The sequence below is a fragment of the Oncorhynchus kisutch genome, linkage group LG24 (assembly GCF_002021735.2).
Source record: "Oncorhynchus kisutch isolate 150728-3 linkage group LG24, Okis_V2, whole genome shotgun sequence".
Lineage (NCBI taxonomy): Eukaryota > Metazoa > Chordata > Actinopteri > Salmoniformes > Salmonidae > Oncorhynchus > Oncorhynchus kisutch.
In genome coordinates, this window is record NC_034197.2 from 32,671,109 (window position 1) to 32,688,564 (window position 17,456).

Sequence of the window (17,456 nt, forward strand, 5' to 3'; positions counted from 1 at the left end):
GGTCTGACTATTATTGTCCTGTGGATGGTGTGTCTGGTTCTGATGCCTGGCTCAGGCACTTGGGTCTAGTCTGGCTTCTTGGTGTTTATCTGTCTCTGTGTGCTTTCTCTTGGTCTGGCTCTTATTGGCCTGTTGGTGGTCGGTCGGTCGGTCTGTCTGTCTGTCTGTCTGTCTGTCTGTCTGTCTGTCTGTCTGTCTGTCTGTCTGTCTGTCTGTCTGTCTGTCTGTCTGTCTGTCTGTCTGTCTGTCTGTCTGTCTGTCTGTCTGTCTGTCTGTCTGTCTGTCTGTCTGTCTGTCTGTCTGTCTGTCTGTCTGTCTGTCTGTCTGTCTGTCTGTCTGTCTGTCTGTCTGTCTGTCTGTCTGTCTGTCTGTCTGCCTGCCTGCCTGCCTGCCTGCCTGCCTGCCTGCCTGCCTGCCTGCCTGCCTGCCTGCCTGCCTGTCTGTCTGTCTGTCTGTCTGTCTGTCTGTCTGTCTGTCTGTCTGTCTGCCTGCCTGTCTGTCTGGCAACTGTAGTCTGCTGGTGACTGATAGTCAGTCTGGAGTCTGTATGCCAGTGGTTCTGGGCCCTGAGTCTTGGCTGTCCCTGATGTAAAGTAGGTGTGTGTCCGTTGGCAATGTGATTGTGTGTGTGTGTGTGTTAGTGCGTGTGCGTGTGTATGTGTGTGGGCTGGTAGCTGGTGGTTGGCAGTCGAGTCCTCGGCTCTTGCTTAGCACCGCAGTAGTCTCTGCCAGCTTGAGTGCCAGGCAGAGGAGAGAGAGACAGAGTGAGAGAGAGAAACAGGCAGAGGAGAGATGGATAATGTGACTCAGGGAGGGGTTCCGGAATGAGAACAGTGAATTCTCAAGTCCTTCCTCTCTCTCTCTCTCTCTCTGCCACCTCTGCGCTCCCTGGCCGTAACCTAGCAACCCTAAAACTGTGTTAGGGACTGGAATAAATCAGATGTGTTCCTCTCCTCCCCAGGAGTGACTGATCTAGAACTAGGAGTGAACCCTTACCTCAACGCTAAAACACACACACACACACACACACACACACACACACACACACACACACACACACACACACACACACACACACACACACACACACACACACACACACACACACACACACACACACACACACACACCGAGTCAGACTGGGACTGACTGAACCCCAGAAGAGAATCTGTCTGTCTGCCTCTGTTCTCCCTATAGCCCCCCTCTTCTCCCTATAGCCCCCCTCTTCTCTCTATAGCCCCCCTCTTCTCTCTATAGCCCCCCTCTTCTCTCTATAGCCCCCCTCTTCTCTCAATAGCCCCCCTCTTCTCTCTATAGCCCCCCTCTTCTCTCTATAGCCCCCCTCTTCTCTCTATAGCCCCCCTCTTCTCTCTATAGCCCCCCTCTTCTCTCTATAGCCCCCCTCTTCTCTCTATAGCCCCCCTCTTCTCTCTATAGCCCCCCTCTTCTCAATTAAATTAAATTCAATGGCCTTTATTGGCATGGGAAACATATGTTAACATTGCCAAAGCAAGTGAAGTAGAGAATATACAAAAATAAAATAAACATTACAAATTAACAGTAAACATTACACCAAAAGAATAAAGACATTACAAATGTGATATCCATATAAATGTTATGTCTATATACAGTGTTGTAACGATGTGCAAATGGTTAAAGTACAAAAGGGAAAATAAATAAACATAAATATGGGTTGTATTTACAATGGTGTATGTTCTTCACTGGTTGCCCTTTTCTTGTGGCAACAGGTCACACATCTTGCTGCTGTGATGGCACACTGTGGTAATTCTCCCAATAGATATAGGAGTTTTCAAATTCTTTGTGGATCTGTGTAATCTGAGGGAAATATGTGTCTCTAATATGGTCATACATTTGGCAGGAGGTTAAGAATTGCAGCTCAGTTTCCACCTAATTTTGTGGGCAGTTTGCACATAGCCTGTCTTCTCTTGAGAGCCAGGTCTGCCTACGGTGGCCTTTCTCAATAGCAAGGTTATGCTCACTGAGTCTGTACATAGTCAAAGCTTTCCTTAAGTTTGGGTCAGTCACAGTGGTCAGGTATTTTGCCACTATGTACTCTCTGTTTAGGGCCAAATAGCATTCTAGTTTTCTCTGTTTGTTTTCTCATGATTTGGTTGGGTCTAATTGTGTTGCTGTCCTGGGGCTCTGTGGGGTGTGGTTGTGTTTGTGAATAGAGCCCCAGGACCAGCTTGCTTTGGGGACTCTTCTCCAGGTTCATTTCTCTGTAGGTGATGGCTTTGTTATGGAAGGTTTGGGAATCACTTCCTTTTAGGTGGTTGTAGAATTGAAGGATTTTGATAATTAGTGGGTATCGGCCTAATTCTGCTCTGCATGCATTATTCGGTGTTTTACGTTGTACACGGAGGATATTTTTGCAGAATTCTGCATGCAGATTCTCAATTTGTGTTGGTGTTTGTCCCATTTTGTGGATTCTTGGTTGTTGAGCGGACTCCAGGCCTCACAACCATAAAGGGCAATGGGTTCTATAACTGATTCAAGTACTTCTCTCTATAGACCCTCTCTTCTCTTCTCTTCTCTTCTCTCTTCTCTGTCTGTAGGGTTGTACTCAGTGATTTTAGAAACGTAATCAATACCTCTTGAACATAAGTGTGTATGAAGTGGCTTCACTCTAGGGAAATGTATGCCTGCCAGTAGGCCTGATACCAACCAGTCAGTAGGCCTGATACCAACCAGTCAGTAGGCCTGATACCAACCAGTCAGTAGGCCTGATACCAACCAGTCAGTAGGCCTTATACCAACCAGTCAGTAGGCCTTATACTAACCAGACAGTAGGCCTTATACTAACCAGTCAGTAGGCCTGATACTAACCAGTCAGTAGGCCTGATACTAACCAGTCAGTAGGCCTTATACTAACCAGTCAGTAGGCCTTATACTAACCAGTCAGTAGGCCTCATACTAACCAGTCAGTAGGCCTGATACTAACCAGTCAGTAGGCCTGATACTAACCAGTCAGTAGGCCTGATACTAACCAGTCAGTAGACCTGATACTAACCAGTCAGTAGGCCTTATACTAACCAGACAGTAGGCCTGATACTAACCAGTCAGTAGGCCTGATACTAACCAGACAGTAGGCCTGATACTAACCAGTCAGTAGGCCTGATACTAACCAGTCAGTAGGCCTGATACTAACCAGTCAGTAGGCCTGATACTAACCAGTCAGTAGGCCTGATACTAACCAGTCAGTAGGCCTTATACTAACCAGTCAGTAGGCCTGATACTAACCAGTCAGTAGGCCTGATACTAACCAGACAGTAGGCCTGATACTAACCAGTCAGTAGGCCTGATACTAACCAGTCAGTAGGCCTGATACTAACCAGACAGTAGGCCTGATACTAACCAGTCAGTAGGCCTGATACTAACCAGACAGTAGGCCTGATACTAACCAGTCAGTAGGCCTGATACTAACCAGTCAGTAGGCCTGATACTAACCAGTCAGTAGGCCTGATACTAACCAGTCAGTAGGCCTGATACTAACCAGTCAGTAGGCCTGATACTAACCAGACAGTAGGCCTGATACTAACCAGACAGTAGGCCTGATACTAACCAGTCAGTAGGCCTGATACTAACCTGTAGAACTATAATTTGAATAATCTATGTAGTAAGTACATGCCATTGTGTAGAAATGATCACTTTTACTCACATTTTGCATTTAGTTGGAAAGCAACATTTACGGTGGTAAGTGTACTACGTAACACAAGGTCGTTCTAGTCCATGTAGTGAGTGTAATGCTCACAGGGCCAAACTCTGTGACTGCTAGGCCTCTGTTGTGAGTCAATGTGCTCGTTCAAACTTACAGCCGACTTCAAAGACCAGTTGAGACAGACTGATCTACAATTACCTTGCATCATAAATAACTACTCAATATTATTTGTAGATCTATCAGTCAGTCACAGTTTACTCATGATACACCACGGTTTTGAAGCTTTCGAATACAGCTGGTGTGTTGGATAACCTGAGTCATGTGGGGTCAGCAGCAGAACATGTCATAGCCCACATTTTCTGGCACACTTCTGCCAAATGCTTCCTGGTACCAAGTCCATCTGGGAGAGATGATGTCATAGCAGGAAGCACAGACCTTATCTGGCAAAGTCGAGCAGCTATAGACTGGTCAGCATCTATAATCTGAGAATGGTTTACATAATATATTCGCCAAAGATAAGAATGTGTACAGGGTATGTGAACATGGGACTTTTTAATATGTCCAAAGGTTTTTGTTCCAAAGTAATTAAACAGGGTTGTGTTGTTTGGAACACAGTTTTGAGTTTTAGGTCTGAAGTGGCATAGATGGACGGTGTTACAACTATACAGGCTGGTGTGGAAGCATCCTATTAGACCAGGGGATAGGGCTTGTAACACTCAAACGGTTCCCCATAGGCAACCCCCCATCGAAAAAGGGCGTGTTTTCCTCTTCCAATGGTTAATGATATTCACATGGCATCACTGCTCACGGTAACCCAACAGAGATAAGACCAGCCTGGTGAAACCATTCATTATTGTGTGTGTGTTTGCATTAGCATGTGTACCCAAAATCGCTTTCTTCTCTTAATTCCTGGATGACGATAGGTCACAGAGTTCACATAGGAAATTTATCCAATCAGCCAATCGTATGCTTATCTCCTTATGGACTCTGGGAAACATGCAAATGAGAGGGTGATTTATTCACTGCAGATAATTCAGAGTTGGATGGACTGAAATGAAAACCTCTTTCTCCCCCTTTCCTTGTCTCTCTCTCTCCGGGAGTCTCAATGGGCAGACAGACAATACCACATTCTCCTCTTGCTGTGAGAGAGTGTGTATGAATTAGTGTCAAGTTCATCGTGGTTTTTTTTTTGTTGCATAGAGTTACATGAATTCAAATTCACATTCATAGCACAAGGTTTGTCTTACTGAGTAAGTTTCAAGATCCAGATTTTGATATAGCGTTGTGTGTGAATACGTCACTGTGAGACATCCATGTGCCTCTATAGCGTTGTGTGTGAATACGTCACTGTGAGACATCCATGTGCCTCTATAGCGTTGTGTGTGAATACGTCACTGTGAGACATCCATGTGCCTCTATAGCGTTGTGTGTGAATACGTCACTGTGAGACATCCATGTGCCTCTGTAGCGTTGTGTGTGAATACGTCACTGTGAGACATCCATGTGCCTCTATAGCGTTGTGTGTGAATACGTCACTGTGAGACATCCATGTGCCTCTATAGCGTTGTGTGTGAATACGTCACTGTGAGACATCCATGTGCCTCTATAGCGTTGTGTGTGAATACGTCACTGTGAGACATCCATGTGCCTCTATAGCGTTGTGTGTGAATACGTCACTGTGAGACATCCATGTGCCTCTATAGCGCTGAAAGACAGACTGAAAGGATGAATGGCTTTTGTTGAAACGTCTAAGGTTGGACACACAAAGAGCAGGGTGCCGAGAGAGAGAGTCCCGAGCCCTATGGGGCAGGGAAGTGGAGCAGAGACAGATATACTCAGCCATGGTCGCCTCTCCCTTTAGGCCAGCAGAGAGGAGAGGGGGGGGGGGCAGGAACAAGAGACAGAAATACTCAGCCATGGTCACCTCTCCCTTTAGGCCAGCAGAGAGGAGAGGGGGGGGGGGGCAGGAACAAGAGACAGAGAAACATATCATACAGATTGAGTGACTCACACACATACACACACACACACACACACACACATGCTAAAGACACACACACTCTGTGACTCAAACTCAAAAAGCTTGCACACATATTTTTGGGGGACATATTAATCCCAAACACACACCCATCAACACACACCCATGCACAAAGACACACACTATACATTCTATACTGTATGTATGCCAGTGATTGTGTTGGATGGATTGGTTGTGTTGAATGCTGTAGTTAATGAGTAGTGTTTATATCATGGCACAGCTGGCTCGGCTGCCATAGAGCCAACAGGGGGTCTCCTCTGCATATAGTCAGGCTTTGTTGGGTTGCTTTCTTTGTGTGTTTGTGGGCTTATGTATTCCTCATATGTGTGTGTATTTACAGTATCTTGCAATAGTATTCAGATTTATTGTGCTAGAAAGTCGGATTAAAATGGATTTAATTGTCATTTTATTTAGGTATTATATTAGGTTAAAATAAAAGTGTTCATTGTTAATTCAGAATTGTTAAAATTGTCATTATTACAAAATTATATTTACATTTTTCATTTGTAGCACTGGTGCTCCCAACTTAAAAAAGTTAGGAGCACAACATAAAATATAAGAGCACCAGAAAATGTATTTTTAAAATCGATTGATTGTACCGTAAAAACACATAAGGAAAACTGTAAAGACATTTGTTAATTATAAAAAGCTATAATGTTGATACAAATACCTGTAATTGAAATAAAATTTAAAAAATTGTAGAATGTTTTTACATAATGTAGAAACCTATCTTCCTATTGAGATACACTGAAAATTGTGCACTGTCCTTTTAAGAACGTGAAGTTTGTGATAATGACATGCAAAAGATCAGTCATAAAACCCCGCCTTTACTCGATCCCAGGCTGTGTCACAAATGACCTTGACCTGCAGTCCCATAGTGCAATGCACAGTTGGCCCTGCGTCATCCGGGTTAGGGGAGGGTTTAGCAAGTGGGGGCTTTACTTGGGTCATCTCGCCCAGCGACTCCTAGTTCCGGGCCAGGCTGACATCGGTCGTCAGTTGAATGGTGTTTCCTCTGATGCAATGGTGCGGATGGCTTCCGGGTTAAGTGGGCGGGTGTTAAGAAGCGCTGCTTGGCGGGTCATGTTTCGTAGGACGCATCACTCGACCTTCACCTCTCCCGAGCCGGTTGGGGAGTTGCAGCGATGAGACAAGACCGTAATTGGATATCACAAAATTAGGGAGCAAAAAGGGGTAAACCCCCCCCAAAGTACCAGTGTCTCGCTCAATATGGAAGTGGTCAGATGACACAGATGCTATGCTAAAGGACTGTTTTGTTAGCACAGACTGGTGTTCCGGGATTCATCTGATGGCATTGAGGAGTACACCACAACAGTCACCGGCTTCATCAATAAGTACATCGATGACGTCATCCCCACAGTGACCATACAGTGAAAGAAAAAAGTATTTGATCCCCTGCTGATTTTGTACGTTTGCCCATTGACAAAGAAATGATCAGTCTGTAATTTTAATGGAAGGTTTATTTGAACAGTGAGAGACAGAGTAACAACAAAAAAATCCAGAAAAACGCATGTTACGCAAAAATGTTATAAATTGATTTGCATTTTAATGAAGGAAATAAGTTTTTGACCCCTCTGCCAAACATGATTTAGTACTTGGTGGCAAAACCCTTGTTGGCAATCAGAGGTCAGACGTTTCTTGTAGTTGGCCACCAGGTTTGCACACATCTCAGGAGGGATTTTGTCCCACTCCTCTTTGCAGATCTTCTCCAAGTCATTAAGGTTTCGAGGCTGACGTTTGGCAACTCGAACCTTCAGCTCCCTCCACAGATTGTCTATGGGATTAAGGTCTGGAGACTAGCTAGGCCACTCCAGGACCTTAATGTGCTTCTTCTTGAGCCACTCCTTTGTTGCTTTGGCTGTGTGTTTTGGGTCATTGTCATGCTGGAATACCCATCCATTTTCCTTCCCCCTGGCTGAGGGAAGGAGGTTCTCACCCAATATTTGACGGTACATGGCCCCGTCCATCATCCCTTTGATGCGGTGAAGTTGTCCTGTCCCCTTAGCAGAAAAACACCCCCAAAGCATCATGTTTCCACCTCCATGTTTGACAGTGGGGATGATGTTCATGGGGTAATAGGCAGCATTCCTCCTCCTCCAAACACAGCGAGTTGAGTTGATGCCAAAGAGCTCCATTTTGGTCTCATCTGACCACAACACTTTCATCCAGTTGTCCTCTGAATCATTCAGATGTTCATTGGCAAACTTCAGATGGGCATGTATATGTGCTTTCTTGAGCAGGGGGACCTTGCGGGCGCTGCAGGATTTCAGTCCTTCACGGCATAGTGTGTTACCAATTGTTTTCTTGGTAACTATGGTCCCAGCTGCCTTGAGATCATTGACAAGATCCTCCCGTGTAGTTCTGGGCTGATTCCTCACCATTCTCATGATCATTGCAACTCCACGAGGTGAGATCTTGCATGGAACCCCAGGCCGAGAGAGATTGACAGTTCTTTTGTGTTTCTTCCATTTGTGAATAATCGCACCAACTGTTGTCACCTTCTCACCAAGCTGCTTGGCGATGGTCTTGTAGCCCATTCCAGCCTTGTGTAGGTCTACAATCATGTTCCTGACATCCTTGGAGAGCTCTTTGGTCTTGGCCATGGTGGAGAGTTTGGAATCTGATTGATTGATTGCTTCTGTGGACAGGTGTCTTTTATACAGGTAACAAGCTGAGATTAGGAGCACTCCCTTTAAGAGTGTGCTCCTAATATCAGCTCGTTACCTGTATAAACGACACCTGGGAGCCAGAAATCTTTCTGATTGAGAGGGGTTCAAATACTTATTTCCCCCATTAAAATGCAAATCAATTTATAACATTTTTGACATGTGTTTTTTAAATATTTTTTGTTGTTGTTATTCTGTCTCTCACTGTTCAAATACAGTGCCTTGCGAAAGTATTCGGCCCCCTTGAACTTTGCGACCTTTTGCCACATTTCAGGCTTCAAACATAAAGATATAAAACTGTATTTTTTTGTGAAGAATCAACAACAAGTGGGACACAATCATGAAGTGGAACGACATTTATTGGATATTTCAAACTTTTTTAACAATTCAAAAACTGAAAAATTGGGCGTGCAAAATTATTCAGCCCCCTTAAGTTAATACTTTGTAGCGACACCTTTTGCTGCGATTACAGCTGTAAGTCGCTTGGGGTATGTCTCTATCAGTTTTGCACATCGAGAGACTGACATTTTTTTCCCATTCCTCCTTGCAAAACAGCTCGAGCTCAGTGAGGTTGGATGGAGAGCATTTGTGAGAGCAGTTTTCAGTTCTTTCCACAGATTCTCGATTGGATTCAGGTCTGGACTTTAACTTGGCCATTCTAACACCTGGAAATGTTTATTTTTGAACCATTCCATTGTAGATTTTGCTTTATGTTTTGGATCATTGTCTTGTTGGAAGACAAATCTCCGTCCCAGTCTCAGGTCTTTTGCAGACACCATCAGGTTTTCTTCCAGAATGGTCTTGTATTTGGCTCCATCCATCTTCCCATCAATTTTAACCATCTTCCCTGTCCCTGCTGAAGAAAAGCAGGCCCAAACCATGATGCTGCCACCACCATGTTTGACAGTGGGGATGGTGTGTTCAGGGTGATGAGCTGTGTTGCTTTTACGCCAAACATAACGTTTTGCATTGTTGCCAAAAAGTTCAATTTTGGTTTCATCTGACCAGAGCACCTTCTTCCACATGTTTGGTGTGTCTCCCAGGTGGCTTGTGGCAAACTTTAAACGACACTTTTTATGGATATCTTTAAGAAATGGCTTTCTTCTTGCCACTCTTCCATAAAGGCCAGATTTGTGCAATATACGACTGATTGTTGTCCTATGGACAGAGTCTCCCACCTCAGCTGTAGATCTCTGCAGTTCATCCAGAGTGATCATGGGCCTCTTGGCTGCATCTCTGCTCAGTCTTCTCCTTGTATGAGCTGAAAGTTTAGAGGGACGGCCAGGTCTTGGTAGATTTTCAGTGGTCTGATACTCCTTCCATTTCAATATTATCGCTTGCACAGTGCTCCTTGGGATGTTTAAAGCTTGGGAAATCTTTTTGTATCCAAATCCGGCTTTAATCTTCTTCACAACAGTATCTCGGACCTGCCTGGTGTGTTCCTTGTTCTTCATGATGTTCTCTGCGCTTTTAACGGACCTCTGAGACTATCACAGTGCAGGTGCATTTATATGGAGACTTGATTACACACAGGTGGATTGTATTTATCATCATTAGTCATTTAGGTCAACATTGGATCATTCATTGGAACTTCTGGAGAGAGTTTGCTGCACTGAAAGTAAAGGGGCTGAATAATTTTGCACGCCCAATTTTTCAGTTTTTGATTTGTTAAAAAAGTTTGAAATATCCAATAAATGTCGTTCCACTTCATGATTGTGTCACACTTGTTGTTGATTCTTCACAAAAAAATACAGTTTTATATCTTTATAGAAATTATAGACTGATCATTCTTTGTCAGTGGGCAAACGTACAAATCAGCAGGGGATCAAATACTTTTTTCTCTCCCTGTATGTGCATATTCCAACCAGAAGCCATGGATTACAGGCAACATCCGCACTGAGCTAAATGGTAAAGCTGCCTTTTTTCAAGGAGCAGGACACTAACCCGGACGCTTATAAGATATCCTGCTATGCCCTCTGACGAACCATCAAACAGGCAAAGCATCAATACAGGACTAAGATTGAATCCTACTACACCGGCTTTGACGCTCGTCGGGCTTGCAAAGTATTATGGATTACAAAATGAAGCCCAGCCAATACGACACGAGCCTACCAGACGAGCTAAATTACTTCTATGCACTTCAAGGCAAGCAACACTGAAGCATGCATGAGAGCACCAGCTGTTCCGGTCGACCTTGTGATCACGCTCTCCGTAGCCGATGTGAGTAAGACCTTTAAACAGGTCAAGATTCACAAGGCTGCAGGGCCAGAAAGATTACCAAGACGTGTACACAGAGCATGCGTTGACCAACTGGCAAGTGTGTTCACTGACAGTTTCAACCTGTCCCTGACCGAGTCTGTAATACCTCCATGTTTCAAGCAGACCACCATAGTTCCTGTGCCCAAGAACGCCAAGTTAACCTGCCTAAATGACTACAGACCCATAGCACTCATGTCTGTAGCCATGAAAGGTTCAAAGCTCACATCAACACCATCATCCCAGAAACCCTAGATCCACTTCAATTCGCATACCGCCCCAACAGATCCACAGATGATGCAATCTCTATTGCACTCCACACTGCCCTTTCACACCTGGACAACAGGAACATGTGAGAATGCTGTTAATTGACTACAGCTCAGCGTTCAACACCATAGTCCCCTCAATGCTCATCAATAAGTTAAGGACCCTGGGACTAAACACCTCCCTCTGCAACTGGATCCTGAACTTCCTGACAGCCCGCCCCCAGGTGGTAAGCATAGGCAACGACACTGCTACGCTGATCCTCAATGCGGGGGCCCTCCAGGGGTGTGTGCTTAGTTCCCTCCTGTAATCCCTGTTCACCCATGACTCAGTGGCCAAGCACGATTCCAAAACCATAATTTAGGTTGCCGATGATACAACGGTGGTAGGCCTGATCACCGACAATGATGAGACAGCCTATAGGGAGGATGTCAGAGACCTGGCAGTGTGGTGCCAGGACAACAACCTCTTCTTCAACATGATCAAGACAAAGGAGCTGATCGTGGACTACAGGAAAAGGAGGGCTGTGCACACCCCAGTGTGACTGAAAAGATTTGACTCAGGTCCTCAGAGATGGGTCCTCAGATCCTCAAAGGTTTCTATAGCTTTACCATCAAGAGCATCAACACCTGGTATGGAAACTGCTCGGCATGCGACCGCAAGGCGCTACAGAGGGTAGTGCGTACGGCCCAGTACATCACCGGGACCAAGCTTCCTGTTATCCAGGATCTCTATACCAGGCGGTGTCAGAGGAAGGCCCTGAAAATGGTCATGTCTCCAGCCAACCTAGTCATAGACTGTTCTCTCTGCTACCGCATTGCAAGTGGTACCGGAGCGCCAAGTCAAGGTCCAAAAGGCTCCTTAACAGCTTGTACCCCTCATAAGAGTAAGACTGCTGAACAGCTAATCAAATGGCTACCCGCTGACCCGGACTATTTGCATTGATCCCCCCCCCCCCCCCTTTTTTTACGGTGCTGCTACTCGCTGTTTATTATCTAGTCACTTTACCCCCACCTACATCACCTCAATTACCTCAACTAACCTGTATATATCCTCATTATTGTGATTTTATTGTGTTACTTTTTTAAATGTTTTTTTATTTATGTAAAAAAGTTAATATTTTACTGCGCCGTTGGTTAAGGTCTTGTATTCAGCAGTACACTGTAAGGTCTACTACACCTGTTGTATTCAGCAGTACACTGTAAGGTCTACTACACCTGTTGTATTCAGCAGTACACTGTAAGGTCTACTACACCTGTTGTATTCAGCAGTACACTGTAAGGTCTACTACACCTGTTGTATTCAGCAGTACACTGTAAGGTCTACTACACCTGTTGTATTCAGCAGTACACTGTAAGGTCTACTACACCTGTTGTATTCAGCAGTACACTGTAAGGTCTACTACACCTGTTGTATTCAGCAGTACACTGTAAGGTCTACTACACCTGTTGTATTCAGCATTACACTGTAAGGTCTACTACACCTGTTGTATTCAGCAGTACACTGTAAGGTCTACTACACCTGTTGTATTCAGCAGTACACTGTAAGGTCTACTACACCTGTTGTATTCAGCAGTACACTGTAAGGTCTACTACACCTGTTGTATTCAGCATTACACTGTAAGGTCTACTACACCTGTTGTATTCAGCAGTACACTGTAAGGTCTACTACACCTGTTGTATTCAGCAGTACACTCTAAGGTCTACTACACCTGTTGTATTCAGCAGTACACTGTAAGGTCTACTACACCCTGTTGTATTCAGCAGTACACTGTAAGGTCTACTACACCTGTTGTATTCAGCAATTTCACTGTAAGGTCTACTACACCTGTTGTATTCAGCATTTCACTGTAAGGTCTACTACACCTGTTGTATTCAGCAGTACACTGTAAGGTCTACTACAACCTGTTGTATTCAGCATTTCACTGTAAGGTCTACTACACCTGTTGTATTCAGCAGTACACTGTAAGGTCTACTACACCTGTTGTATTCAGCAGTACACTGTAAGGTCTACTACACCTGTTGTATTCAGCAGTACACTGTAAGGTCTACTACACCTGTTGTATTCAGCAGTACACTGTAAGGTCTACTACACCTGTTGTATTCAGCAGTACACTGTAAGGTCTACTACACCTGTTGTATTCAGCATTTCACTGTAAGGTCTACTACACCTGTTGTATTCAGCAGTACACTGTAAGGTCTACTACACCTGTTGTATTCAGCAGTACACTGTAAGGTCTACTACACCTGTTGTATTCAGCATTTCACTGTAAGGTCTACTACACCTGTTGTATTCAGCATTTCACTGTAAGGTCTACTACACCTGTTGTATTCAGCATTTCACTGTAAGGTCTACTACACCTGTTGTATTCAGCAGTACACTGTAAGGTCTACTACACCTGTTTGTATTCAGCAGTACACTGTAAGGTCTACTACACCTGTTGTATTCAGCATTTCACTGTAAGGTCTACTACACCTGTTGTATTCAGCAGTACACTGTAAGGTCTACTACACCTGTTGTATTCAGCATTTCACTGTAAGGTCTACTACACCTGTTGTATTCAGCAGTACACTGTAAGGTCTACTACACCTGTTGTATTCAGCAGTACACTGTAAGGTCTACTACACCTGTTGTATTCAGCATTTCACTGTAAGGTCTACTACACCTGTTGTATTCAGCAGTACACTGTAAGGTCTACTACACCTGTTGTATTCAGCATTTCACTGTAAGGTCTACTACACCTGTTGTATTCAGCAGTACACTGTAAGGTCTACTACACCTGTTGTATTCAGCAGTACACTGTAAGGTCTACTACACCTGTTGTATTCAGCATTACACTGTAAGGTCTACTACACCTGTTGTATTCAGCATTTCACTGTAAGGTCTACTACACCTGTTGTATTCAGCAGTACACTGTAAGGTCTACTACACCTGTTGTATTCAGCATTTCACTGTAAGGTCTACTACACCTGTTGTATTCAGCAGTACACTGTAAGGTCTACTACACCTGTTGTATTCAGCAGTACACTGTAAGGTCTACTACACCTGTTGTATTCAGCAGTACACTGTAAGGTCTACTACACCTGTTGTATTCAGCATTTCACTGTAAGGTCTACTACACCTGTTGTATTCAGCATTTCACTGTAAGGTCTACTACACCTGTTGTATTCAGCATTTCACTGTAAGGTCTACTACACCTGTTGTATTCAGCATTTCACTGTAAGGTCTACTACACCTGTTGTATTCAGCATTTCACTGTAAGGTCTACTACAACCTGTTGTATTCAGCATTTCACTGTAAGGTCTACTACACCTGTTGTATTCAGCAGTACACTGTAAGGTCTACTACACCTGTTGTATTCAGCATTTCACTGTAAGGTCTACTACACCTGTTGTATTCAGCATTTCACTGTAAGGTCTACTACACCTGTTGTATTCAGCATTTCACTGTAAGGTCTACTACACCTGTTGTATTCAGCAGTACACTGTAAGGTCTACTACACCTGTTGTATTCAGCATTTCACTGTAAGGTCTACTACACCTGTTGTATTCAGCATTTCACTGTAAGGTCTACTACACCTGTTGTATTCAGCATTTCACTGTAAGGTCTACTACACCTGTTGTATTCAGCATTACACTGTAAGGTCTACTACACCTGTTGTATTCAGCATTTCACTGTAAGGTCTACTACACCTGTTGTATTCAGCATTTCACTGTGAGGTCTACTACACCTGTTGTATTCATCATTTCACTGTAAGGTCTACTACACCTGTTGTATTCAGCAGTACACTCTAAGGTCTACTACACCTGTTGTATTCAGCATTTCACTGTAAGGTCTACTACACCTGTTGTATTCAGCAGTACACTGTAAGGTCTACTACACCTGTTGTATTCAGCATTTCACTGTAAGGTCTACTACACCTGTTGTATTCAGCAGTAACTGTAAGGTCTACTACACCTGTTGTATTCAGCATTTCACTGTAAGGTCTACTACACCTGTTGTATTCAGCATTTCACTGTAAGGTCTACTACACCTGTTGTATTCAGCATTTCACTCTAAGGTCTACTACACCTGTTGTATTCAGCATTTCACTGTAAGGTCTACTACACCTGTTGTATTCAGCATTTCACTGTAGGTCTACTACACTGTTGTATTCAGGCAGTACACTGTAAGGTCTACTACACCTGTTGTATTCAGCATTTCACTGTAAGGTCTACTACACCTGTTGTATTCAGCATTTCACTGTAAGGTCTACTACACCTGTTGTATTCGCATTTCACTGTAAGGTCTACTACACCTGTTGTATTCAGCATTCACTGTAAGGTCTACTACACCTGTTGTATTCAGCATTTCACTGTAAGGTCTACTACACCTGTTGTATTCAGCATTTCACTCTAAGGTCTACTACACCTGTTGTATTCAGCATTTCCTGTAAGGTCTACTACACCTGTTGTATTCAGCATTTCACTGTAAGGTCTACTACACCTGTTGTATTCAGCATTTCACTGTAAGGTCTACTACACCTGTTGTATTCAGCATTTCACTGTAAGGTCTACTACACCTGTTGTATTCAGCATTTCACTGTAAGGTCTACTACACCTGTTGTATTCAGCATTTCACTGTAAGGTCTACTACACCTGTTGTATTCAGCATTTCACTGTAAGGTCTACTACACCTGTTGTATTCAGCATTTCACTGTAAGGTCTACTACACCTGTTGTATTCAGCATTTCACTGTAAGGTCTACTACACCTGTTGTATTCAGCATTTCACTCTAAGGTCTACTACACCTGTTGTATTCAGCATTTCACTGTAAGGTCTACTACACCTGTTGTATTCAGCATTTCACTGTAAGGTCTACTACACCTGTTGTATTCAGCATTTCACTGTAAGGTCTACTACACCTGTTGTATTCAGCATTTCACTGTAAGGTCTACTACACCTGTTGTATTTGGCACATGTGACAAGTAGTTTTAGAATGGCCAGCGACATGCTTTATGAAGGTAAAATGCGACCCCCCCCAATCCACCATGGGAAGAGAAACAGTGCTCTGGTAATATGGGATATTTTGAACAGTTTCAAGCTAGAATCAAGCACTTTCTGCTGTAGTAATGCTGCTTCTCATGCAGCCATGAGGCTAATGAATCTGCGCTCGGGATCAACGGTGCAGCGAAACATCACTACAACAATTATTATCTGGGGGAGTTATTTTCCCAGGGTGCACTGGTGCTCCTACATGAAAACTCCAAAATAGTTGCACTTTAGAACTCTGAATACAGTGCAGGTCCCGTATGAGAATCTGAATGTATTATTAATGATGATGATGGTGAAGACGATGACTTGAAGTAGATTTGAGGGTTGAATGTGTTATTATTGTGTCTCTCTCCACTAGGCCGTGGGCCCCTGGCTGTGTGAGATGGACAGGATGAAGATCATCAAGAGGAGGTTGTCCATGTCTCTCCGCAGCACCCGGCCCGTAGACGACTCCCTGTCTGAACTGGCCGAGCAGATGACTCTGGACGAGCCCTCTGCAGCCAGAGAAAACGGTGAGACACACACACACACGCGCACACACACACACGCACGCACACACACACACACGCACGCACGCACACACACAAGCGCGCGCGCACACACACGTGCACGCACACACACACACACACACACACACACACACACACACACACACACACACGCACACACACACACAAATAAATAGACTAATACGCACAAGGGGACATAAATCAACAAAATTGTGAACAATCCTGCATGTTTGGCAGAGATGGAACGGACTGCACTACACCCTAACACCTTCCTCAACCTCACCCTCATCTTCATCGTCATCATCCTCACTGTGCATTGGGCCGGGAGTGGTGAGGGGAGGGTGTATTGGAAGCCACTCATTGTTATCTGACCAGTGTACTCCTAGTTAGGGGCATTTACAGAACAGTGGTGGTGATTGCTTTGTGTTACAGTGATACATGCAGCTCATCAGTCAGTCAGTGAGCAGATTGTACTGTATTGATAAGGACTCCTCCCTGCAGACTGCCTCTGTCTGGCCCTATCCCATCCTGCAGGAGTCAGCACTCATCAGAGTGAATGTAGGACAGTACTGCACTGAGCTGGGGATGTGGTGTCTTATACCACCTGGTGGGGAGACAGCAGTACTGCAGGTCATTGCGGTCAGTGTTGTGGGCTGCTTCACCTGTGTGTGTGTGTGTGTGTGTGTGTGTCTCCTCGCTACAGACCAAAAGCAGGTCAGAACACAGAGCATCAGCTGTTCCAGAGAGGGAGAATCGTTACAACACTGTATATAGGCATAATATGACATTTGAAATGTCTTTATTCTTTTGGAGCTTCTGTGAGTGTAATGGGGGGGGGGGGTTGTATTGTATTATTGGTACTCTCTCTCGTACCCTAGCAGTAATGTTACCATTTAGGATGCAGTTCGGAGGCTCCTCTGCCCAGACATCATATCTATCTCTGCTGCTACCTTCTTCATTCCATAGCAGCACTACCTACATCACTTTCAC

General features: G+C 44.2%; 1 pseudogene; it reads left to right on the top strand.

The window, feature by feature from the left end:
- Positions 1 to 17,456, top strand: part of LOC116356851 (cyclin-dependent kinase 17-like) — a 116,202-nt pseudogene that overhangs the window by 13,807 nt on the left and 84,939 nt on the right.